At 40.1% G+C, this 26,473-nt stretch overlaps 1 pseudogene; it reads right to left on the bottom strand.

Moving 5' to 3' along the window:
* Window positions 1-2,195: 2,195 nt before the first annotated feature.
* Window positions 2,196-26,473, bottom strand: part of LOC127432257 (2-oxoglutarate dehydrogenase complex component E1-like) — a 36,198-nt pseudogene continuing 11,920 nt past the window's right edge.

Below are 26,473 nucleotides of genomic sequence, written 5' to 3' on the forward strand. Positions count from 1 at the left end.
CATGTTTGGAAACAATAACATTTGCAGTTCCTTTTGGTGATGATAGTGATGCAAAAATGACACACTTCAGCTTTAAAATTGTGGTGCATCAAGTATTCATATAAACAAGGATAAAGATTGAAACTCATGTTTTTGAATGAAGTTTAACAACAGATTGGAATAAACAATGCTAAGAAAATAAATCCTTTTAAGTCCTGGAGAGATTATTTTAGCTTGTGGTTAAATCTCCACATCTTTGTTTAAATATAAGACAGAATTGTTTCAGCATGCAGTCCTTGAAGTCATCTTCTGAAGTTCATGATAATTTGGTATGAAGTGTTGAGACAGCAGAAGAAGGGGTTGAAGAAAAAGAACAGGGAAGAGAGAATGGGGTGCTTCTAATTTTCTCTCGTTCACTTAAATGATTAGGAGGGGAACTGGTAGACTTGTATTTTTAAATTATTGCAAGAGGAACATATTGATCCATGCATGGTCCTCAAACATTCTCATGCTACGAAGTCTTTATGCCCCATTTCAGAGACATCTAAGTCCCCTCTGTTTAGGCATTGTGCAAGCGTTTGTTGCTTTTTTTGTTGGTGATTTTTGTGAGTACTTGGTGGTAGTATTGAGAATAGACCTCTAGTTCAGGCAGTGCGTCACTTTAACAATACAAGTTTACCCCAAAAAATTACAACTCTTATAATTAGTTCACCTTCATGATTTCACAAACATGTATGACTTTCACACCACCACCCAGTCACGGTTCACTTTCATTAAATGGAAGAAAGGTGACTGGAGGCTAACATTCTACCTAACGTCTCCTTTTGTGTTACAGTGCAAAGCAAACTTGTACTTTGGTCTTTGTCATATATTGTGGTGATACCTAGCTGTCGGCTTGCCCTCTAATGTTAACAGTGGAGTTGAGTTTTTCCTGAAAAACAAAAGGACGAGGGATGGAATTATGGTGAATGGGATGGATGGGGCAGGGGCAGTTAAGATGGGCCCCGAAAAGGCACCCAGGTTGATGGCTGTGTCCAGGAAGAGCTCCAGCTCTTGTTCCCTGTGGCGGGGGCAGCAGCAGGTTCTCGGCCGGCGTACCTGAGAACACCACACGTGTCAAGCACGAGTGATGATTCGGTACAACCCCTCACAAACCCCTGGGTGTCGTTCAGGGTGAATCTCACAAAAACGTTCAGATGTTTTACATCTGAGTTTTTGTAATTCCCCTAATCCTCGTGGCGATTATAATGGTGATTCTCATTGTTATAAGTCACTTTATGCTGTTTTAAAAACAAATCATTGTATCATTTTCACAGTGTGGTAGACATTTGCATCTGACCGCCTCCACAACACATCAACCCCTACTTTACCTTATCGCCTCCATAGCCCCGCCCAGTAGCGGTGAGCAGTTAGATAGCAAGGGAGCAGGTCAGTCAAGAGCAGAGAGCCAATCAGAACAGTGGGTGTTTACTGTCAAGTCTTAAAAGGAGAAGCAGCACCAAAACAGAGCGTTTCTTGACAGAGGGTCAGAATGAGGGTGAAATTTTTATTTTTAATTTTTGCAAAAAACGATTACTAACATCACAAGTGAACCTGAAGCAACATATTAAAATAATAATAAAAAGTAATGTCATGACTCTTTTTATCCCTTAAATGGTGTAAGGACAACAGTGTTTTCGTTTACATGACAACATGAAAGCTGTGATGGAAAATCAGGGTTATTCCACCAAATGATGATTTCTGAACTCTTCCCAAGTTAAAACATTAGTATTGTGTTGTTTAAAAATGAATATGAACTTGTTTTCTTTGCATTATTCGAGGTCTGAAAACACTGCATCTTTTGTTATTTTGACCAGTTGTCATTTTCTGTAAATAAATGCTCTAAAAACAATATTTTTATTGGGAGAATTGTCAGTACTTTCTAGAATAAAACTAAAATGTTCATTTTACTTAAACACATACCTATAAATAGTAAATCCAGAGAAATTGATCATTTTGCAGTGGTCTCTTAATTTTTCTAGAGCTGAATATATATATATATTGCATTACAGTAATGAGAATTGGGAGCAAAATGTTCTTAACTGCATGAAAATAATGTCACAATACAAAAACATTTAGTCGTAAAATAAGCTTTGAATTTGGAGTGAAATTTGACCTAGACATGTTCTTGACAGGTTTTGTGAAATGAACCCAACAAATGAATCCAAAGTAATGAGTTACCAAACGGGACGGCTGTTGTTGTGGGTTCTGCAGATGCATGGCTTGACGTAGTCATAGTAGCCTTAATTCTTATGTTCTTCCTGACACCACAGCAGATGAGCCTGTGGATACTTCTCTGTCTCTGCCTCTGCCTTCACCAGGTCAAATGGGAACGGAGAGAGCTGGACAATAATACACAGTCAAAAAAAAGCTTGTACTACAACAGTATGAACACAGTGTGAATAGTATGCAGAGGTTAGTAAATCATAACAGAGGTTATTCACAGAGAAGTCCTACAGGTACAGTAGTGAAAACAGACATTTAATTTTAAGGATCAGAGAGAGAGGTTGGAAAATATTATGAATGTTTGGGTGCAAGAAGCCTCAACTGACATAAGTGGAATCCAGGGGGACAAATGCTACAAAGATGTTGAATATGGTTCATATTGTAAACATACAGTAGTGAAAGTGACTGAGTGTGTGTGTGTGTGTGTGTGTGTGTGTGTGTGTGTATATACCGGCTCAATGCGGCTGATGGCCACTGTGTCTCCCATGCCCCTGGTCTTTCGCTCTTTGGTTAGGTCATAATAAACCTTCCCTGTGCAGAAGACGAGGTGCTTCACTCCCGCTGAATTCTGGGATGCACTTCCTTCCTCTGGGATCAAATGTCTGAAGTGTGCGCCTAATCAAACCCAAACACACAAGACCATTAATATTAACTTCACCTTTTGTTTGTTTTAGTCCCAATCCATGGCCTAATTATTTTAATGCATTGAAAGCCATCACCTGGTAACATTTCGTCAAAACTTGACTTGGCCTCAGGGTGCCGTAACAGCGATTTAGGCGTGAATATAATAAGCTAGAGCAAGTAGACAGAAAAACGATCAAGTTTTAGCTTAGAAAAGTTAGCTTACTATTGTTTCTTTAATAACTTTTTGACCAATAAATTTCCATAACCTCTCCAGCTGTTAGTGATTACTGAATAAGGATTTTTAAATATGGATTCAGACAGATGCGCTAATTACTCTGATTCGTTGAAAAAAGCAGCTCAAAACAATTAGCTCACAAATTGATCACTATGCCTTGCAAGTTTTACACACTCTACACAAGAGTAATATGTATATTCACTATAAAAATGTTCATGACTTTTCCATGACAGTTTCACAACTTTAAATTCCCTGATATTTAAATGTTCTTCCATGACCATGGGACCCCTGTACAGATTATGTTGTATGTTTAGTATAGTTCCTTACAGGCTTTCTGAAGGGTAGAAGGATCTGCCTTCTCAGAACATGGTAGTTTGCAGGAGTGGAGCAGTTCACCACAATCCAGTTGCAGTCATACAGCTGCCGAACGGCAAAGTCTTCTGTGATTTTCTGTGACAAACAAAACCGTATTAAGCGTTGTATTAGTGGCAGGAACAATATTGATAGTCATAACAGTGCTCGGTTCAAATGTACATTTCAAAAGGCAGCAGATATTACCGGGAAAACATCAGGGTCGTCGTTGCACATTTGCAAGAATCTCTCTGGATGGGCAGATGAGTGCTCTGGGCCCTTGAAACATCAGCAGGCAAGAGGTTAAAAAGGGAACTGATGGAACAATGGAAGCACAGAGGTGGATCAAGGAAGATATAACCTCACCATGCCCTCCATGCCGTGAGGCAGCAATAGCACAATGCCATTCTGTCTGACCCACTTGGCTTGGCCGGGGGAGATGAACTGGTCGATGATACACTGGGCTGTGTTATGGAAGTCTCCAAACTGAGCTTCCCACAGCACTAGAGCATTATGACTGGCCATGGCAAAGCCCAACTCAAAACCTGCATTCACAAAAAGAGACGCAGACATGAGGACGTGCTTGTTCTGTGTCCAGTAGTCCCATGTAGCCTGACTTTTGATTATTGGCATTAAGCCTGGTTCACTTTGCAGCTTTATTGTGGACAAGAACTGTCTACTTGCACAGGAAGGGTTTGCTTGACGACATGTAAAAACAAACTATGGTTGGTCACTTTACATGTCATTTAGGGCTGGGTGATATCAAACGTTCACGATATAAAATCGCAATGATTTTAATGTGCTTTTTTTTGGCTAATAAAGTTTCATAAAGCACATCAGTAGACTAATTTCATGATCCTTCAGGGCTGCACAATTAATCAAAATAACACCAATATGGCGACATGGTAATATGGGATTATTAAACTGCAAAATGCTGCAATTACAGACAGATAAACATGGTCATGTGCTCTTCAGAATAAACCTGTGACATGCTGTTCTCTAGGCTCATGGGCCCCATTTTTTTTTTTTTTTTTTTTTTTTTGTGCTTTTAGAGCAGTTGACATGCATCGTGAAAGAAAAGTACTGCATGTTCAAGCATTCGCACAATTCCACACATTAGTTACCTCTACATGATATTATACAAATCTACAAACAGGGCACAGTATTACAGAAAAGGAGATTACTGCGTTTCAACAGATGAGGAACATGTAAAATGTCACACACTGACACTGCACTTTCAGTGTCAAAATAAAAGCCCCAGGTGAAGTAGAAGTAAATAGGACAGAAAATCTATTAAATTGTATATAAAACAAATCTAATCCTCAAAACAAATATAATTCAGTATTATATAATAATAAACTTGTCTGGGCCCACAGTAATATTTTAGTATAGTGCAATGTTCAATTATGTTTCAAAACAATACATTTTTGCACACCTTGTTCATTCACAATTTTAGTAAAAATATGTTAAGGTAAATAATGTTTTTTTTATTAAGCTACTATGTATCATTATATATAAAATATCAATATAAATGTGCATATCAATAGCGGTGTTTACATGCACTCATTTACGTCAATTTGAATACATTCAATTAGATTGCAGATTCAGAATGTACCGTTTATATGTCCCCTAAACTTTGCAGTACAAATATTCGTTTACACGTGCATTACATACAAAGAGCGTCAGTCGTTGCATTCTGAAGAACTGGAGAAAAGGCTGAGAAAGCGAGAATGGCACCAAAGTCTGTAATTGGCGTTATTGCTTTGAGATATCTAATAAATATGCCAGAAAAGCTTTCTTCTTGTGTTACACACTCTACTTGGCAAACCAAGAATTAGAAGCAGTGTCTAATACCCTGTCTGGCTTAACCATATATTTGCCTCATGCCCATTCCTCCTCCTACAAATCCGCAGACATCTTTGCTCTGGATATGAGTACAAAGTAAAGACAGGTTTGTGTTGTCCCTTGTTGCCCTTAAAAAGGAGTTTACAGATGTGAAATAGAAACAAAATAATATGGACTTTAAGCAAAAGCTGGGGACAGGGCACTATGCAATAATGGCAGAACGGAGCATTTAATAATTAATCAAATAAAAATAGTATTTAAAACAGCAAGAGAAGAAATAGAAATAACTGTCAGAAGAAGAGTTTCTCTTGTACGATATAAATAGCCTATGTCTAAAACCTAGATATTATTATTAATAGGCTATCTATATTTTTGAGGTTTATTCAAAGCCTATAACCGAACGCGTGTAATAAATGTAACGAGTTTTGGGGAGGATGTTTAGGCAATTAACGGTGTTCCCTTTGCATAATATTTTGTAAAACGTATTCTAACATTTACTTTCCTAATCTGTCACGTACAATCGACAGTCACTATGGCAAAGAAATGCTTTCGAAATTATGGTTACGACTTCAGGAGTGAGGGAAGTCACGTACACGCAATGGAACACAGAACGCCGTATAGAACGCCACACCTGCTGCTTAAAGTCCCTATTATGAATGACACACGTTCTTTTTTGCTGTATGTGATGGCATTAAAGAACATGTGCTCTGCAGAATATTCAGTGCGATTGCTTTGTATAAATTAGGTTCCCATGATGAGTATCATTAATGAACATATACAAACGCACTACTGCTTTGCGCTTGAGCGCAAGGTACACTATTTTGGAATCCGATTGAGAAAGTAGTTGGATACAAACGTTTACATGGCTAATATTTTTCTTTTAAACAGATTTTAGATTTACACCACCCCTTTCAATCGGATGGAAATTTCATTCGGATCCAGCTCAATCAGATCATATTTGTGTTTACATTAAATCTTTTCAGTAGGATTGTGCTGTCAGTCACATGGATTATTTGGTTGCATGTAAATGTGGCTAATGAAAATTATTAAGTCACATTCTCCCTTGTTTTAGGCTGAAAAAAGTAGATATAATTTTTGTAGCCATATCGTCCAGCCCTAATGCAATTTAGGTTCCACAATAATAGACCGGCAGCTAAGTGCCTTTATACAACTCTTAAATTTAGTGTAAAGTTTGAGTGATAGATACTCAAACTCAGGGACGTGCAGACATTTTGGGGGGCAGGGGCTTAAGTGGAAAAAGCGCACTTCTCATAATACTATAACAGAATACTGAATTGCCACACACACGGTGACAAGGACTTAGTTTCACATTTGAGGGAGGGCTGTCTGTATCATGTAAAGATCTATCAGCATACAACAAACTAATAGAATGGATCGTTATTAGATGAGGAGCCTACGATCAAAATTATGAAGTTACTGTTTAAGGCAGGTGTAGTGGTTGATTTTTAGATTTTGGTCTATTTTGCTTCCATGTCTTTTATTCTAATGGAAAGAAAACTTCCAAAATACACATTTAGATGGTGTTTGTTTTAAGCCTACTACCCTCCGTCTGTTTGCATCTGTAGATTTCTTCTAAATTAACCAAAACAAGCTAATCTGCATATTTAAACATAACATTTCAGGGGAAAAGACTCTTGATGTAAGTCATTAACTGGGGAAGTTCTGTGGTGATATGCTTTAGTTATTTTGTTTATCCTATTCACCTGCAGTGCCTTGTCAAATGTATGCAAATTAGCGCATTTTAATTAGGTAACACCTAATTTGCATATCAATGTGGCGATTGTGATGACATTATTAGACACAAATTTTACTGTATTCACCTGTAGTGTCTCCATTAAGTACAGTACATTAGCCTGTATGGCCATGATATATTGCCTTGGCTAAACTTTAGCTAACTTATTACATTAGCTAGTAGCTCATGAGTCATGCATGTTAGCAAGACACAAGTTAACTATATTTGTCTTTTGCCAAATTAGCTGTAAAGTCGAGGCGCTGGTAGCTTAGTCTTTTGTTCATCACCACTCACCTCCACACAAGCCAAGAAAAACACAACTGGGATAGGAGCTGGGAGGGGCTGCTGCCTGCCTGTCTGATGTGCACTGCACTGCTGCGCGGAGGGAGGGTATCGGAACGCGACAAAGTCTCATCTCCCGACCTGATATTTTGATTTTATTCAATAAATATATTTGTTTGACAGGGAAGCTGTGCACAAACAGGAATATATACACATTTATAAAAATAAAAATAAAAACAACACCCCCCCCCAGAAAAAAGGGCACTCTCTCGAGAAAGAAAAAGGGTAGGTGCTCAAGCCCCCTTTGATGTCTGTGTGCACGTGCCTGCTCAAACTTGTGACTATTTCTTCAGAAGCACCCATAACATCAACTAACATGAACAACTTTGTGTAGACTGATTAAAACCTGACTCCTAGAGGTGGCCTGTGTAGCTCAGCAAGTATTTTTATTTTCCTCCCCAATTTGGAATGCCCAATTCCCAATGCGCTCTAAGTCCTCGTGGTGGTGTAGTGACTCGCCTCAATCCGGGTGGCGGAGGAAGAATCCCAGTTGCCTCTGCGTCTGAGACAGTCAATCCGCACATCTTATCACGTGGCTTGAGCACGTTACCGTGGAGACATAGCGCATGTGGAGGCTTCACGCCATTCTCCGCAGCATCCACGCACAACTCACCACGCGCCCCACCGAGCACTTTACTCGCTGATCTACCCAGGCCCCCCCCGGAGTATTGACGCCGACTACCACCCCGAGTTCTAATCCAGGGGGTGCTGAGTGACTCCAGCCAGGTCTACCAAGCAACCAAATTGGCCCAGTTGCTGGGGAGGGTAGAGTCATATGAGGTAACCTCCGGGTGGTCGCGATTATTGGTTCTCGCTCTCAGTGGGGCGCATGGTAAGTTGTGCGTGGACCACGGAGAGTAGCCTGAGCCTCCACATGCAGAGTCTCCGTGGTGTTATGCACAGCGAGCCACGTGATAAGATGCGGCAATTGACAGTCTCGGAAGCGGAGGCAACTGAGACTTGTCCTCAGCCACCCAGATTGAGGCGAGTAACCACGCCGCCACGAGGACCTACTAAGTAGTGGGAATTGGGCATTCCAAATTGGGACAAATTAAAAAAAAAAAAAAAAAAAAAAAAAAAAAACCCTAGAAGTAGCACCAGCCATTCAGAATGGAACTGTCAATTTCAGCCAGTTCTTAGTTGCACAATATGCATCAGACGGTCAGTGAACGCATGGTATGCAGTCCATGGTTGTGACCTCTGAGGTTGAGACTATGTGGCCAGTGAGAAAGTACAGAGAGCACTGCCTTATTTAAGCATTTTATTTTTACTCTTAGCACTCATGTACCACAGTTGCCCTTAGAGGATAAGCAATCTATCTACAGGAGTCTGCAGTTGCGTGTATGTTTATTTCATTGTTTTACTTTGTTGAAGAGTGGTATTCATTGCTAGACTTGTGCTGTTTGTTTACTGTCTTGAACTCGCTTCGCTTAAACATAGGTTGGTGTGTGCGCGCTATATTGTTGACTTGTCCCAGGTTATTCACTGCTAGATTGAGCGTTGGTTGTCCAGTGTGTGTAAAACTATCGTGGTTTTTAGTGTTTATAAACAGTGCTTCACTTGTTTTAGGGTATTATTGATTGCTAAAGTGCAGCATAATTTATTTGCGGTGCACAGAAGTCACCTCGCGCGATCCTTAGTTTCTGTTGACCACGTGACTAGCTTTGTTATGCTAAGTAGCATTAAGGCGTGTCCTACTTTTTTTCATTGAATGGCTTATCGCGAATATATTTGACTTGAATGCTGATCCGGAAGCGGCAGCGGAAGTGGTAGCCCTCGTGTAAAGCCCTCCTCGTGTGAAGATGTACTTGGGTAAAGACCAGTGAGTCGACATGTGCAAGTCCACCGAGCAAGGACACCGACAAGGCACCACTCACCATAGCACTTATGTATCTTGTTATCGTGTCTTTTCTTATTTTCCTTATATATATATATATACACACACACACACTAACATGTCTACTTCATGAATAATACATGCCTTCAAGCACATCCTTGTTATCGGTTACAGACCGTTTACACGATATCGATGCAAGACCAAATGCAACCCACACAACCAACGGCCACTTTGCACCTCACCACCTGCTCCGCTCTCTTTATCAGTGGGACTCTGGAACTGCCAGTCAGCGGTGAACAAAGCTGACTTCATTCCAGCCTTTGCCACGCAGTCCACCCTCAGCATCCTGGCACTGACAGAAACATGGATACGTCCAGAGGATACAGCAACACCTGCTGCTCTCTCCAACAACTTCTCCTCTCACACCCCTCGACACACCGGTAGGGGTGGGGGAACAGGTTTGCTCATTCATAACAACTGGACATTTTCACCACACTCTTCACTATGTAACAATACTAGTTTTGAATTCCATGCTATTACTACAATGCAACCCATAAAAATACATGTTGTCATCTATCGCCCTCCAGGTCAGCTGACAAACTTTGAGTTGGATGTCCTGCTATCCTCCTTGCCGGAGGATGGTAGGCCACTTGTAGTTCTTGGTGATTTCAACATACACCAAGACAAGCCCCAGGCCACTGTACTGAATACTCTCCTGGCCTCATTTGACTTGGAAAAACTACACACCACAGCAACTCACAGATCGGGCAACCAGCTGGACCTCATCTTTACACGTAACTGTACCAACTCAAATATTCTTGTTACTCCTTTACATGTCTCTGATCACTGCTTTGTTCAATTAAACATGACCCTCCCATCTACATTAAAACGGACTCCACCTTTGGTTTCCTTTCGCCGTAACCTACGTTCCCTCTCACCTTTCCACTGCTGTCTCTACCTCTCTTCCTACACAAAATGTATTTGCCACGCTTAAATGTAAACACTGCCACAGACACACTAAGCTCTACTTTAACAACCTGTCTAGACAACATCTGTCCTATCTCCTCTAGGCCAGCACGTGCTACTCCACCCAGCCCCTGGCTGTCTGACGTCCTTCGTGAACATCGGACTGACCTCAGGCAGCTGAGAGGAGATGGCGGAAATCTAAAGATCCAGCAGATCTAGACAAATCAGTCCCTGCTTGCAACTTTTTCAGATAACGTTAAATCTGCAAAAACCTCCTATTACCAGAACAAGATCAACAGCACCACAGACACTCGCAGCTTGTTTAGAACATTCAACACACTTCTCTGCCCTCCCCCTGCCTGACACAATCACTGACAGCAGATGTCTTCGCCGCATTTTTTACTAATAAGGTTACAACCATCCAGCAATACATTCTCAGCATCACACCCTGTCAAACACCTGTCTCCTGTATGCAACTCTTCTGTTGCCATGTTCTCTCCTCTGACTGACACCGAGGGCTCTAAACTCCTCCTCTCCAACCACCCCACCACCTGTTCCCTTGACCCCATTCCTTCTCACCTTCTCCACGCTATTTCTCCGTCCATCCTACCTGCACACACATGTAATTAACACATCTCTACTTACAGGCACTTTTCCCACTACATTTAAGCAGGCTCGAGTAACCCCGCTGCTGAAGAAACCCGCACTTAATCCCACACAAATAGAACACTACAGACCAGTCTCTCTCATCCCATTCATGGCAAAAACACTTGAAAGGGCAGTTTTCAATCAAATCTCTGCTTATCTCTCACAGAACAAGCTGCTGGATGACAATCAGTCAGGCTTCAAAAGCGGACACTCCACCGATACTGCCCTACTGTCTGTCACCGATTCACTGAGACGGGCGAAAGCTGAATCCAGATCATCAGTCCTGATTCTGCTGGACCTTTCTGCAGCCTTTGACACAGTCAACCATCAGATCTCAAATCAAATCACTTTGTCACACAGCCATATACACAAGTGCAATGGTGTGTGAAATTCTTGGGTGCAGTTCCAATCAACATAGCAGTCGTGACAGTGATGAGACATATACCAATTTACAATAACATCAAATTAACACAACACAATTTAAACATCTGTTATACACATAATTACACTCAACAGTATACAAATAATAACATACACTGTACAGTATACAATACGCACTATATAGATACACGTTATTCAATAAAAATAAAAATATATTAGATAGAATGTACAGTATTGTACTGTATTGACATTCAGGCCTTACTCTCTACCCTCTCCTCGCTGGGCATCACAGGAACTGTGCTTGACTGGTTTAATTCCCATCTCTCAGGTAGGTCCTTCAAGGTAGCCTGGAGAGGTGAGGTATCCAAGCCACATCAGCTACTTACTGGGGTACCTCAGGGATCAGTGCTTGGGCCACTTCTCTTCTCTGTTTACACAACATCACTGGGACCCATCATTCAGGCACATGGTTTCTCTTACCACTGCTACGCTGATGACATGCAAATCTACTTGTCTTTCCAGCCCAACGACACCACAGTGACTGCTCGAATTTCTGCCTGCCTGGTGGACATCTTGGCCTGGATGGAGCACCACCTGCAACTCAACCCAGCCAAGACTGAACTCCTTGTCTTTCCAGCCAACCCTGCGGTTGAACACAACATCACCGTGCAGCTGGGTGCAACTATAGTAACGCCTTCCAAATCGGTCAGAAATCTAGGGGTAACCATCGACAGACTAAATTTCACAGACCACATCTCAAAGACTGCAAGATCATGTAGATTTACACTCTACAATATCAGGAAGATAAGACCCTTCCCCTCTGAACATGCCACACAACTGCTTGTCCAGTCACTTGTCATAACTAGACTAGACTACTGATACGCTCTCATTGCAGGCCTCCCGGCATGTACAATTAGACCCCTGCAAATGATCCAGAATGCAGCAGCAAGTCTGGGTCTTTAATGAACCAAAGAGAGCACATGTTACACCACTCCTTGTCTCTCTCCACTGGCTGCAGGTTGATGCACGTATCAAATTCAAGGCTCTGATGCTGGCATACAGAACAGTCACTGGGTCTGATCCAGCATACCTAAAATCATTTATGCAGAGCTACGCGCCCACTAGAAGCCTGCGGTCGGCTAAGGAACGTCGCCTTGTTGTATCAACACAAAGAGGCACCAAAACACTTTCCCGGACTTTCAGCTTCATCGTACCACATTGGTGGAATGACCTTCCTAACTCCATCCGTGAAGCTGACTCACTCTGTCTTCAAAAAACGACTAAAAACACATCTTTTCCATGAGCACTTAACCAGTCATTTAAAAAAAAATAAAAAATTCCTGTTGCACTTTCTGTTTTGAATACTATTATGATGCTAGTGCTACTTTGTAATACAGCACTTTTCATACCACTGTCACTGTGTTAGTGTATGGGCGGGTGGTGTGGGTCAGGTCTTGCTTGAAACACACACACACACACACACACACACACACACACACACACACACACACACACACACACACACACACACACACACACACACGCGCGTTCCCATTGGCCTTCATTGTTTTTATATTGAGCTAATAATTGTTTGTACTTGTAATTACTGAGAAAACTTGTGTTCACGTTCGTGAGTGAGCATGTGTGGGTGGGGGTTGCTGTGCGAGCACATATGTGGGTGTGTGCGCGTGAGCAATGATGAGTAAGTGTACTTATGAATAACATTTTGAACTGTTCTACCATTTTACAGCTTTCTCAAATGTCTTCACATGAAGTGAGTCAAATTGACCCGTAAGTACTTCTTAGAATTTTTTTTTACAGCTTTATGAAATACATGAAATAAAAAAAAATAATTACATTTTCTGTCCATCTCCATGGAGGGTGTCATGAAGCTTCAGGCCGAATTAAGTTAATGTCAATCAGTGTTAAGTTAAAATGGGTCAAACTGACCCATAGGTGCATTCAAGGGTTAAAAAGACATGGATAAATGAATACCCACCTAGAACCCCACATTCAGATAGGGAGCTGTTGCACACAGTGTAAGGAGCCTGGTTTGGATCTATGTAGTTCATGGGAATGCAAGTCCTTTTGTCTGCATTCTGATCATGCAGCATGTGGTGGCGATGACTGAAGAGAACACAAGCCAGCAGAAATATGAATAACACAAACTTTAAAAAGACAATTAAAAAACAAAAAAAACAAAGACTTAAGTTGTTTCCAAATCAAGTTTAATCATGTTCCTGGTCTTACCTTAAGGTGCCTCTCTCCACGTCCTGACCACTGAGACGCACATGAATGCCTTCCTTTAGAAGAGAGCCAAAGGCCATGTATTCTCCCAGAGCCCAGTCCACTGAGCAGTTTTGCACCATCCCTGCCCTGCCCTTCAGAATATGAGTGAGACCTTAGAGGAAGAGTGGGACAGATTGAGTTGGTGCTTAAGGAAAGATGCTGATGTAAACCAGAGAGTTTAGGGAGGAAAACTGCCACACATTGGAAAAAAAAAATTCTAAGCAATGCTCAACTTAGTGGCTGTAGGAAAGGAATTCTCTATTCTACTCACTATTTGATAAAACAGCCAGACAACTCTAAGCCTTGACTTTATGGCTTATTTAACGGATTTGAAATGAGCAAACTTATATCACATTTTTGTTGATATTTATTCTGATTTCCCACATCATTCACAACTAGTAAGCTTGGCAAACAGTTTTGGAGATCTTATTCTAAACTGGTGGCTGTACTTGACTGGAAATAGTTGCCCAGAGCATTGCCAAGATGGTTGCAAGTGGACTGACTTGCTTAATGCCCGAGGACTTGTATGTTTTTGTGCAGACAGGTGAATAAAAAATGAACCTCCATGGATAGTGAAATCCTCCACAGGCAAAAGTTCTTACATTAAATAATAAAATGCGTTTAGCAAATGTTTTGCAGAGACAGGTGTTCAAAACACGTTTACACATTTTGATTATCATAACGATAGCATTGCAGCGTCATATATCAGTTTGGTTGCTACGAGACGTCTCTGACAACAATGTACCCCTCGAAATCACAACATAATCTCAATTAAAAATAAGCTCCCTCTTTGACACATTTGTGTTTAGTTGTCAGGTAATTGTCACTGAATTTCGAATTAAGTGAAAAGTCACATCATGCATGATCACAATCGATCATCGTTTTCATGATCGATCATTGCGGTCATGTCCGAGTACCCGAGTATTCGTGCCCATCTCTAAGATTTAAATGACCTGTTTAAAGTGTAAATACTCTGCAGATGGAAATGAGTGGGAGACACACTTGGTTGTTGACCACCACATGCACAGTGCCGCGAGTGCTGTAGGATGGCAGGTCACTCAAATGGAAGGTCTCATAGACGATGCCCTGACCTGCGAAGACTGCATCTCCATGCAACAGGATGGACATCACCTACAGAGACAAGGCCAGTCAGAACACTATCCCCATACTGACACCATGTCAATCATTTACTGTTTTCTGACCACAGAAGACAAATTGCAAATTATCAATCTTCCTTAAAAAAAAATAAATAAAAAAAATTAGTTAATTTTTGTCCAATGGTCTTGTGAATGAGGATGCCCCATCCCCTTCTCTCATCATTTACTCACCCTCATGCCATCCCAGATGTGTATAACTTTCTTCAGTAGAACACAAATGAAGATTTTTCGAAAATTAACTCGACTCTGTAGGTCCATACAATGCAAGTGAATGGTGATCAGACCTTTGTAGCTCCAAAAATCACATTAAGAGTGTTTAAATCCATGTCTTCGGACGTGATATAATAGGTGTGGGAGAAAAACAGATCAAAATTTAAGTCCTTTTTTCCCCCACTCTAAATCTCCACATTAACTTTCACTTCCAGATGTGAAAGTGAAACTAAACAGGCACTACATGTGATTTTCAGATGTAAAAGTGAAGACAGAGTTAAAAAAAAAAAAAAAATAATTACATTGATCAGTTTCTCACCCACACCTATTATAGTTTCTGAAGATATGGATTTAACCACTGGAGTCATATGGATTACTTCTATGTTTCCTTTATTTGATTTTTGGAGCTATAAAAAAGGTCTGATCACCATTCACTTGCATTGTGAGAACCTACAGAGTTGAGATCATTTTCTAAAAATCTTTGTGTTCTGCTGAAGAAAGTCAGTCATACACATCTGGGACGGCATGAGGGTGAGTAAATGATGAGAATTTAAATTTTTGGGTGAACCATCCCTTTAATCCAACTTGTCATTTACTAGCAATAGCAAGTAGCAAATCCTTTGTGATGTAAACCAAAGGCTGTTGGCTATTTGAAAAAGACAGACAAGCCTTCGATATGTCCCACCCCAACAGAATGTCAACACAAAAGAATATTGCGTGTGTAAAGCCATTTCATGGGGTCTTTAAGACTGTGAGGTCAGTACACACACCCTGTTGCCATCAGAGTCACCACAGTAGAACTGCTCGTCTTTGGTCTTGCCCTGCACTACAGGGTCCACTGCCTCCAGGTGTGAGGGGTTGGCCATCAGAGACAGGGTAATGTGGCGGCCGGTGACCTGGTTGACGCGTCGGTGGTACATACCCAAAATGATACTTCGCAATCACCGAAGCCCTAAGAGGAAAAAGAGAAAAATGAAACATGAATAGGACTGGAATGTCAGCATTCAAGATTCCAGAATGACTGTTGAGAGGGACATTACATAAGCTCGGGTGAAGTAAAGATGTTTTCATTTTCCCAGAAATGGGGGAGGACACAGGAAACATTTTTCTCTTTCGCAGAAAACAAGTTACCAGGGACTGTTTACAGAGCTAATTATGTAATCCGTAATTAAAAGTATGACACATTCCTTATATCACTGTACAAGTATTTACAGATTTGCCTCATGTAGTCAAATATTCCCACTTTAAAGAGAAATTGACTATGGTTTATAGGACAAGTATATGACTGCACTATGATTTTTTAACTATTTCTTGCGTTTCCGTAATAATGCTCATGTAATGACTGTCTGGAACTTATCTGCAACAAATTCTCAGACAATTATTTGCTTTAATATAAATGCACTTACAATTAGTGGTGCACCAATGTTTTTTTTTTTTTTTTAAATGGCCAATGCTAATACCGATATCTAGAGAGCAGGATGACAGACATAGCTGGTGTATTCATGGTACAATTTAATGACACTAAATAAGACTGTAGGGCTTTACTGGTTGTTTAGATCAGTGTTACTATCAGAAATAATTAATTATTTCTGTAGTTATTAATCAATATTTAAGTTAATTAATTGGATCTAACTCATTAAAACCTCATATGGGACTCCAGTAAATGTAGTGTTCTACGTTTAGGAGCAAGTTTGGTTATTAGCAATAATGAATAATTATCAAAGATAATTATTAATTATTAAAATCAATAGAACATTGAGAATCAATGTTAGCTTTTTTTTAATCCTTTAAAATCAACACCTATCAAAGATAATCGTTAATTGTTAACATGGATGAAACATTAAAATTAACACTAGCTCAAATTCAATCAAAGATAATTATCAAAAATCAATAGAATAAGGGTTAACATTGACGGGGCACCACCCTGAAATCAGGGACTAATAACCGAATATTAAAACAGTCTCAATATTAGATCGTTTTCTTAGGAAAATCGACATCCGAAGAATATCGATTTTCGGGAAAAAAAACAATGAATGAAGGTTTGAATCCGAGCACTGACATCCCGTCAGCATGACACAGGCGTATGCTAAACAAACCAAAACACTTCTCTTTGTAATATAAACGAAGTTTATTTATGCAGTAATATAAATTAATAATTAATACAATGCAGTCAATAAACTTCCGACTTACAACTACAAACTAAACAGTGATATGATTAGATATGGAAATAAAATAATCCTATAACACATAAGGTGTGTGTGACAGTGTGTGTGTGTCAGTGTGGTTAGTGAGAGAGAGAGAGATGATTAAGTGACGGCCCGAAAGCTGATTTCGCGATAGCTGGAGATAAAGCAGCCGTGTTTATCACTCAGAGACGCGGTTTTATGAGCGGGGCTCGTAAAAGTCCCTTGTTATTTGACTCTTTAATGGATGAACTCAGTTGCTGTCTCACCCGCGATGGCGAAAATGCACAACAGTCCAATTTGGTTGGACCACAATACAGCAAAACAATATTTATACTCCGTATTCGGTGAACTAAGTCGCTGGAAGCCACTTTGGAAGCATTTCAGAATTATTTGAAGTCCTGATGATGTCATGTTTGAGGGATGTTCTGTTGTGTGCCTCATCCAATAGGAGTTGAGAGCTCGATCCTTTAGAGGGCAAGGCTTCATGGATCTGTAGTCTGTTTTGGACTCCCTTTGTTTGATTTTGGCACGATTTTTATCAGTACAACATCTGACTTAAAAGGAGGGGGCTTGAGGAATGTTTTTTATGACTGTTAGGCCTGCCTTTGTCTTCTATCTGAATACATGAGGCCCAACAAGACTTACAAAATATTTGCTTAATTCACAAAATAAATATTTGAAAGTGCACATTTTTTGCTATCCAATGTCAGTTGCCAGGGTCAGCTGATAATGAATCTTAAAATGGTCAAGCATCGGCTGAATATTCAGCCTGGTCGATATATGTCACTAATAACAATCCAAAGATGTAACTTTGTTACAGACATGGCAGATGTAATTTCTAAGGACAGGCCACTTAAAAGTCCAGTTAGAAACTAAATGGAATTGCATCAGTCACACATCAACTCAAAAAAAAATGCAACTAATAATTCTTAATCTAATTCTTAGAAATATTGAGCTGAGGCCTTGGGCCTGAGTAGGCAGCAAGTCAGGTTTAAAGGGTGTGTGAAAAGCATATTTTGTGTGTAAACTCAGATCTTTGCTTTGGAATCAGTTTAGGAAGTTGAACTGGGAAACAGATGGATTTGTTGCTTGAGAGAACTTCACCTCATCAGCAGCTTCCAGCTTGGAATCGAACTGGCAGAAGATCTGCTCCAGCTCCTAACGGATGACATTAACAAGCACATTCAGACGACCTCTGTTGGAAAATTACAATTCAGACAAATAATTCAGTTCCAATCGCCCCATATGTAGCTTGACGTATTCACCTCAACTAAATACATCATTCAGCATAGCCACAATAGTCGCAACTTACAAACTGAGCAGTGCTGCAGTACCACTCTACCTGTGTGGCATGCCCATGATGACGCTCTCCACTCCAATCTCACTGGATTTGTCATTGATGGTTTTTAGTGCAGGAATGAGACTCGCACCCCTCCGGTTCAAAACGTTTCTCTGATGACCACTTCCTCTGGAGGAACTCCTCAAATCTGACGGAAAATATAACATTACAAGAAAACTGACAATGTTCCCAAACATTCCTATACATGCGCTGTATAAAGATACACCAAACTCTAACCTTAATACAAACGAAAACCTCAATGTAAATGCAAAAAAAAACAGTGCATCTCTATGATCACCTTCCCACCAAGTCCGAAATATTATACTGCAATTGTGTTGCTTTTGTGTTCAGAAGTTGTTCAGATTTTTTTTTTTAATCGTTTGAATGCCAAGCAGTCTGAACTTTTACAGCGCATGTTAATAATTCAGCATTAGACTCCGGCTGAATTGTTTTGGTGCAAAACATGCACTTTGTGTTGTTTAATCGCATCATTGGGAGTAGCTCTTAAGGGATAGACCTGGTTGCGCGAACCATAGGGGCCAGAAGCGTCATCTTCTCATCCAGTGTAAACTGCATCACTTCAGGCTTCTCAAACTTCTGCCTGATCCACTGGCACTGCTCCAGATCACTGATGAACATGAACTCTACACCGATGTGCTGACAGTATGCCATCTGTTTAGTGCAGCAAGAGAGACGTCATGCAAGACACACTACAAACCTTTTGAATTTAGATCTCATTTTAAATCAAAGTGAAAAACAAAAACGTGGTGTATTCAAGTAGCACTCAAGAGCTTGTGGGTAGGTACCTCTAAACACCGGATGATTTCCCTGAGTGGAAGGGCACTCTCACTGTCCCCAATATAGGTTGTCGTGGGAAGCCGGAACACTTTATCCAGATCCGTCTCTTCCAGGCCATAGAAGCCTGACAGCAGACATGCAAACACATGAATGGATGGGGGAGGGGGGGGGGGGGGGGGAAAGAGGAGAAAGGGCAGCCAGGACAGAACACCACCACAGATCCAACCAACACATGCACACACAAAAGAAAGACTTACATTAGAGGAAGTATGGATGAAGTGTAGTGTGGAACAAATTTCTTTGATTTAAAAAGGCTTAAGAACAAATAAAAGGAAATAACTACAGAGAACATAAGAAAGGGCTTGGACAACACCAGTGTTAGTGAAAGAAAATGGACGGGTTAAAAGGAGAAAAAAAGTCATAAGGGTAAAATCTTTTCCCAGCCCAGTTCGCCGTTACAGGGAGAATGCATGCAAGTAAGAGGATACAGATGGCATAAAATGTTTTAAAGAATTAATGTCCTAAAATGTTTTTTGAAAACTGATTTTATTTATTTATTTAATGTAAAATGCATTTTTTTTGCCAAATATCACAAATTAAAATCGCAAACAAAAAAACAACAACAAAAAAACATGATTTTATTTTTTGTCTATATTTGTAGTGTGGGCATAGTGTCCAGCTGTTCTTAGCTGAAGCTATGAACTATGACCTCAAACAGCGTTCGTACAGATGCTTCAAAGTTAAATTCAAGGACTTTAAGCACATTTTTATTTGTTTAAGGACTATGCTCGAGAGGTCATTAAAACAAATTCTTAATTCAAAATTTTAAATACAAATATTTTAACCATTCAGTTCATTTATTTTTATAACACACCACTTATAACAAGTACATCTCAATGTGCATCTTTAACTATACATTCTCACAGTAACAATTCTTGGTTCATTCATGATGAAATTGATGTGCAGTTGTAATGTGCTTCCTTAAAACGCACTTCGCTTTCCAACAAAAGTGAATAACTGGGTCCGTAAGCACGTAGTCCATATGGACTACGTGCTATGTTTCATGTTTTCAAAAGTCACACCAGATTTATGTGAGGAACTGACCAAAATTGCAAATGGGTTACTCAATTTTGACTTTGCAACTTACAAAATATTGAAATTTTCAATTTAGTTCTGTTTTTGCCTATAAACACTGAGGGTAAACCTTTTGTAACATGTTGACATTCATTTTTATTCATAAAAGGACAACTTGGCTGTTGTTCTTTACATTTTTCACGAACGAAGCATGTTAACACTAACAAGGGTTAAATGGGTTACAACACCAAATATTTGTGTGAAAATATTAATGTGAATTAATAACTTAACATGCTGGGAAAAATCACTATGCTTATTTAAGCAGCCTCTGAATAAGACCTTTGTTTGTACATCTAAAAACATAAAGAAAAAAGGTTTTAACATTGATAACACCAATGCCATGAAATCAAACACTTTTAAATTATTTATAATAGTTTTGCTTCTTGGCACACTTGTTCGACCTTGCACTAATGCTTTTATTAAGGAGTACAAAATACACAAATAACTTTACATGTCATAGAAGTGGTGCACCAGAAGAAGGGGACAAGGATTTCAGGCAATTAACAATTTCAAATATATAAAAAAAAAAAAAAAAAGAAATTTGCAAAACGAGTCAAGCCATTTCATATCATTAAAGGTTAAGTTATAAAATTATTACAAAAAAAAAATTGCTAAAGTCAAGGGACGTGACTGTCAACATATTTTGATATTGACCCAAATGTTGTCAGAAATAACCTATTTTGAGAGACACAAAGCTTTTACACAAAGGGGGAGCTAGACGGCTCACAAAACTGAATCCTCCATTGATCTGCGTTCAAATCATTCAAAACATTTTGGAGTAAATTGTAATTAAAACTGATAGTTGCAAGGTTTTATACTTTGCAAATTCACCACATCAGTATCTATAAATATTTAAATCCTCCAGTAACAATTGATTGTGATTGGCCGATTCTGAACAGCACTGCCAAAAGAAACAGGTGTCACGTGACAGCGCGGTCTATGCGCTGCCTGCTTCGTCATGTTTTTCAGAAAATACATAAATACCGTTTCATTTATTAAATGATCTAATCAGCGTATTTTAAGACTTTCTATAATTCAAGAATTTTAAGCACCTCTTGGTAAAAATTGCTTTTTAAGGGTTTTCCAGGACAAAATTTGAAAAAGCCAAAGTACTTCAAGCACCTTGTATGAACCTTGCTCAAAATGGGTGCGCTGTAACACTGTTTTTATTTACACTGTGTACATGGAGTTCTTCCAGTTGTGTACAGGCTACACCAGCATACATAAATATACCTAAACAATGCAAGAATGATAATACGTTCCTGCAACGCCAGTAAAACAAGTTTCTAAAGATAAATGGAATGGAAAAAAAAAAAAATAAAAATAAAAAAATAAAAACACACAACCCACCACCGGAAAGAAAACACTAGATCACCAAGAATGGTTACACTACAAAAGAAAAGAGCAAAAGTCATGAGTACTTTTAAAAGACTTTGTAAGTGCTGTATTTTGTTTATGTAGTAAAGCGGTGTATTAGTCTCTGATTTGGTGTATACACTCGGTGCCTAAATAAATCAATGCTTTCAATTAATGTTCAGTCACATGAAAAAGAAACAGCCCACCTCTCTTCAACAAGCTGCACAACTTGAGGGATCATTCTTATCCATAGCACAAAGTGCACAACGAGTTTAAGTGCATTAAGTTTAAAGGAATATTCAGGGTTCAATACAAGTTAAGCTCAAATCAACAGCATTTCTGGCATAATGTTGAGAACCACAAGAGTATTTAGACTTTTCTTTAAAAAAAGCAAAAATCTGGGTTACACCGAGGCACTTACAACGAAAGTAAATAGGGCTAATACTTAAAACATGAAAACACTCACTGTTTCAAATGTGTAGCCGCAAGACATAAACAATGTGCGATTTAACGTGATAGTGTCATAAAATCACTTTCTAACCTTTTCTGTGTAAGGTTACATGTAATTAAACATTGCCATGCCGATGTAACACCATAAACTCTAAACGACATTAGATCAATGATTTTACCCACTTTACAGCTCAAATAATACACAAGTTTTAACACTAGAATTAGAGTGAGTGTTCACATTTCTGCCTTTAAACCCTCCAAAATGGGCCAAATTCACTTCCATTGTAAATGCCTCTATTTTTTCTTTTTTTAAACAGGGAAAAGTTGCATATATTTTTGTGGTAATCAACATTATGCCACAAATGCTGCCGATTCAGTTTAACTTGCACTGAACCCAGATTATTCCTTTAATACTACGGGTTAGGATTTGCTGAAATCCCTAACCCCAAGTATGAGCAATAGTGATGTTTGCCTTAGTAGGCACCACAAACTATACCATTACCAACTGTAAACAGTTTGGAGAATCTGTCACCATGTCACAGCCTCAGAAAGCACGGAGGCTAAAAACTGCCATTCCAAGAGGATGAGGACTTAGTCCCATTACATAAGAAACAGACCCTGGGCAAGGTTAATGAGGGGAAACTGCCACACATATGCTAGCTGGGACTCCTCTAAGGAGCAGAACGGCACAGAGTTACATAAACACATTTCTAATAGAAGATGGAAGTATAACTTCAATAAATTACACTCAAATGTCTCTTATTCGAGACATGTGGTCTCGAATAAAAACAGTTCGGAAACACAGAATGTAACACTGCATGCTCAAGTGTTCAGTTACTGACAGCCATTGTTGTACTACATCTAGGGACAATCTTTTGATATGCAAATGTGGGGAAAAAAAAATTGTGTTTAACATTTTAACTATGCAGCACTCTACATTTGTTTAATCGCTGCTCCCAGATGGGATATATAATTATGTATATTTTTTAGATTATTTGACTAGTTTTTGTTCTAAGTTGCTGGAGCAGAACACTGTAATGGACTGTAATCAGATAAACCTCACAATGCTGGTTCAAGCCGTTCATGTGTCAAGAAATGTAATAAGCTAAATTATGTGCTTGTATGGGGCAAGCGGATGGTTAACATTACTCAAATAGTAGTCAAACCACAATTTCTCTCAGTATGCTAAATATGTGTGTGTGGCTCAAGTCTTGCTAAAGGTGTCTAATCATTGCTGTTGAATTCCATGAAAAGAAAACTCCACAAAGTCTATGCATAATACAATGAGAAATAAAGCAACTGCATTCAGAATGGCAAAGAGCGTACGCATTACTAGAGCAATGAAAGAGCAACTGTGAAAGGATCTGAAAGATCACAGGTGATCTGCAGAGAAGAGAAACTATAACGTGACACTACATGACAAATGAGCAACTGAACACTCCTGAAGTCTAATGTAGAATATACCACAGTATGAGGAAACATCATTTACAAAGTCAGAGGCCTTGATGTGTGCTGATAGGGTGCAAATTGTTCCAAAACTAAACATTTTTAGGTGTCACAGTAGTGTTCCTGATGTTCCAAATAGTAGGGAGCAAAATTATGCTTCCTTGAAGAGATCATTTTGGCAAAAAAAAAAAAAAATAATAATTCTAAAATATCTGTGTGCTAATTTGATATTCCATATCTTAACCTTACCTGGTAGGCACAGATGAGGGATAGAACAGCCAGATGGTCTTCCACTAGTTTTTCCACCCTCCAACCAGTGCCTGGGCATGAGGCAGTCCTGACAGACTCATCCCCAGTGGAGGGGGGCTCTGGTAGGTGGTACCAGGGGGAGCACCTGAGTTAGCATTATGGAAGATGTCCCAAGACTGTGAGGAGAGGAGCAAAAACGTAACTGTCAAGCACAAAAACATATTCGGTGTTCTAAAAATTAAATACATTAATTCACCTACTTAAGAGGCAACAATCCCTGTATTTGTTTGGAAATATAAAAACTTGCCTAGAAATACATAGTTTCTGTGATGAGACAGGAGAGGAATGAGGATCTAAATGCAGCCTTTTTAATAAAATAAAGGTAAACCAGGTAACTCAGAACATAATGAAACAAAACATAGGGAACAAAGCAGAGCAGAATACAGATGAAGACTGACAAGGAAACCAGGGGAAAACAGGGGCTTAAATACACAAGGGAACAAGGAACACCTGGGGAAACAATAAGGGGAAAACCAATCATGAAAAACTACAAAGGACTACAAAACTAACAGGAAACAGGGAACTAAACCAGAATTCCTAAAAAAAAAAAAAAAGAAGAAAAAAAAAAAAGGGGAATATGTGACAGAGCCCCTCTTTTAAGGAGCGGATTCCAGACGCTCCAAAAAACAAAAACAAATTGTCCATGGGGTGTGGTGGAAAACAGGTAGTTCAAGGGGGTACAAGGGGCAAGGGGAGCAGAGGAACAAGGCAAAGCATGGAGGCTTGAAACCAAGGCGGAGCCATAAGGATGTAGAGCCAGGGCGACGCTGCAGGCTCGGAGGACCAAGTAGACCAGAGCAGATCAGGCGGATGGCCAGGAGACCAAGGAGATGACCTCAAGGTGGGGACTGGGTCAGGAGGCCTGCGAGGCGGACGCAGAGCTGAGACAGGGTCAGGAGGCCTGCGAGGCGGATGCAGGGCCTAGACAGGGTCAGGAGGCCTGCGAGGCGGACGCAGGAGTCTCTGGGGGAGTGGGCAGAGCCGCAGGAGGAATAGTCTCAGGGCGGAGCCGTGGAAGACTCTGGGGCGGAGCCTTGGAAGACTCGAGACAAAGAGTCCTGCATAAATGGGAAATGACCTCCATGTTCGCGAACATGGGAAAAGACTCGGGAATGACCTCCGTGGGCGTGAGCGTAGGCGGAGACTCGGGAATGAACTCCGTGGTCGTGAGCGTGGGCGGAGACTCGGGAACGACCTCCATGGTCGTGAACATGGGAGGAGACTTGGGAACGGAAACTTTTCTTCTCTTCCTCCTCCTCTGGATGGCTGAAGTTGGCGACGCTGGCTCTGGGACGGACGAGGCTGGCAACTCGTTGGCCGTGGCAGGCGTGTGCGTTGGGTCGTTGACCGTGGCAGGCGTGGGTGCAGACAATTTTTGAGGTAGGGTCTTCATGGTCCTACACACCGACATCAGAGGCAGATCATTCAACTTGAAGACAGGGGCCGTGGACGCAGGTTTTGGCCCGGGGTTCCCACCATAATCCACTGTATAAGGGGAACCACTAAGTTCCAGAGCCTTCTCCACATAAATCGCTGAGCGTCCAGTGAGGATCAGCCAGTGGCATGAGTTCCCACAGTGCACTATTCAGACCGGCCCAGAAGAAAACCACCAGAGAGCGGTCTGAATAGTGCACTACATTTGCCAGCTCTAAAAACTCATGGGCGTGATCCTCAACTGGACAGTCCCCTTGCAGAAGGAGCAGAATCCTGACGGCCGCTAGATCCATTTCTTGGTCAGTCTTTCTGTGACGAGACAGGAGAAGAATGAGGATCTAAATGCAGCCTTTTTAATAAAATAAAGGTAAACCAGGTAACTCAGAACATAATGAAACAAAACACAGGGAACAAAGAAGAGCATAATACAGATGAAGACTGACAAAGAAACCAGGGGAAAACAAGGGAACGAGGAACACCTGGTGAAACAATCAGGGGAAAACCAATCATGAAAAGAAACTACAAAGGACTACAAAACTAACAGGAAACAGGAACAGGGAACTAAATCATAATTTCAACATAAAAGTCAAGACAAAAAACAGGGAATATGTGACAGTTTCAATGTGAGTTTTAGAGATTTTTCCAATATTTGCCTATGGGGGAATTATGGGGGAAAATCAGTTTGATTCTGTGGAATTCCACTCTTCCACTGGCAGCTCACTTTGTGAATGACAGCCATTGGAATTTTGTGTTTATTCTGATAAAATGAAACAGACATTCCGTGTGGGCCTAGGCCACATCTATACATATCTGTTTTTTTATTTTATTTTAAAAAGTCAGTTTTTTCAGTTTCCTAACGTCAACGTTTTCCAAAGTATGCAGTAATGGAGAGCATTTTCAAAAGTTTGGATGAGAGGCTTAAACGTAGCTAAATTTAAGGGAGAGTTCACCTAAAAAACAAAATGCTCTCATCATTTTCTCACCCTCATGTCATCCCAGATGTGTATGTCTTTCTTCTGCAGAACACAAATGAAAATTTTAAAATATTTCAGCTTTGTAGGTCCATACAATGCAGCATAAAAGGCAGCATAAAAGTAATTCATACAACTCCAGTGGTTTAAGCCATGTCGTCTGAAACA

The sequence above is a fragment of the Myxocyprinus asiaticus genome, chromosome 42 (genome assembly GCF_019703515.2).
Source record: "Myxocyprinus asiaticus isolate MX2 ecotype Aquarium Trade chromosome 42, UBuf_Myxa_2, whole genome shotgun sequence".
Taxonomy (NCBI): Eukaryota; Metazoa; Chordata; class Actinopteri; order Cypriniformes; family Catostomidae; genus Myxocyprinus; species Myxocyprinus asiaticus.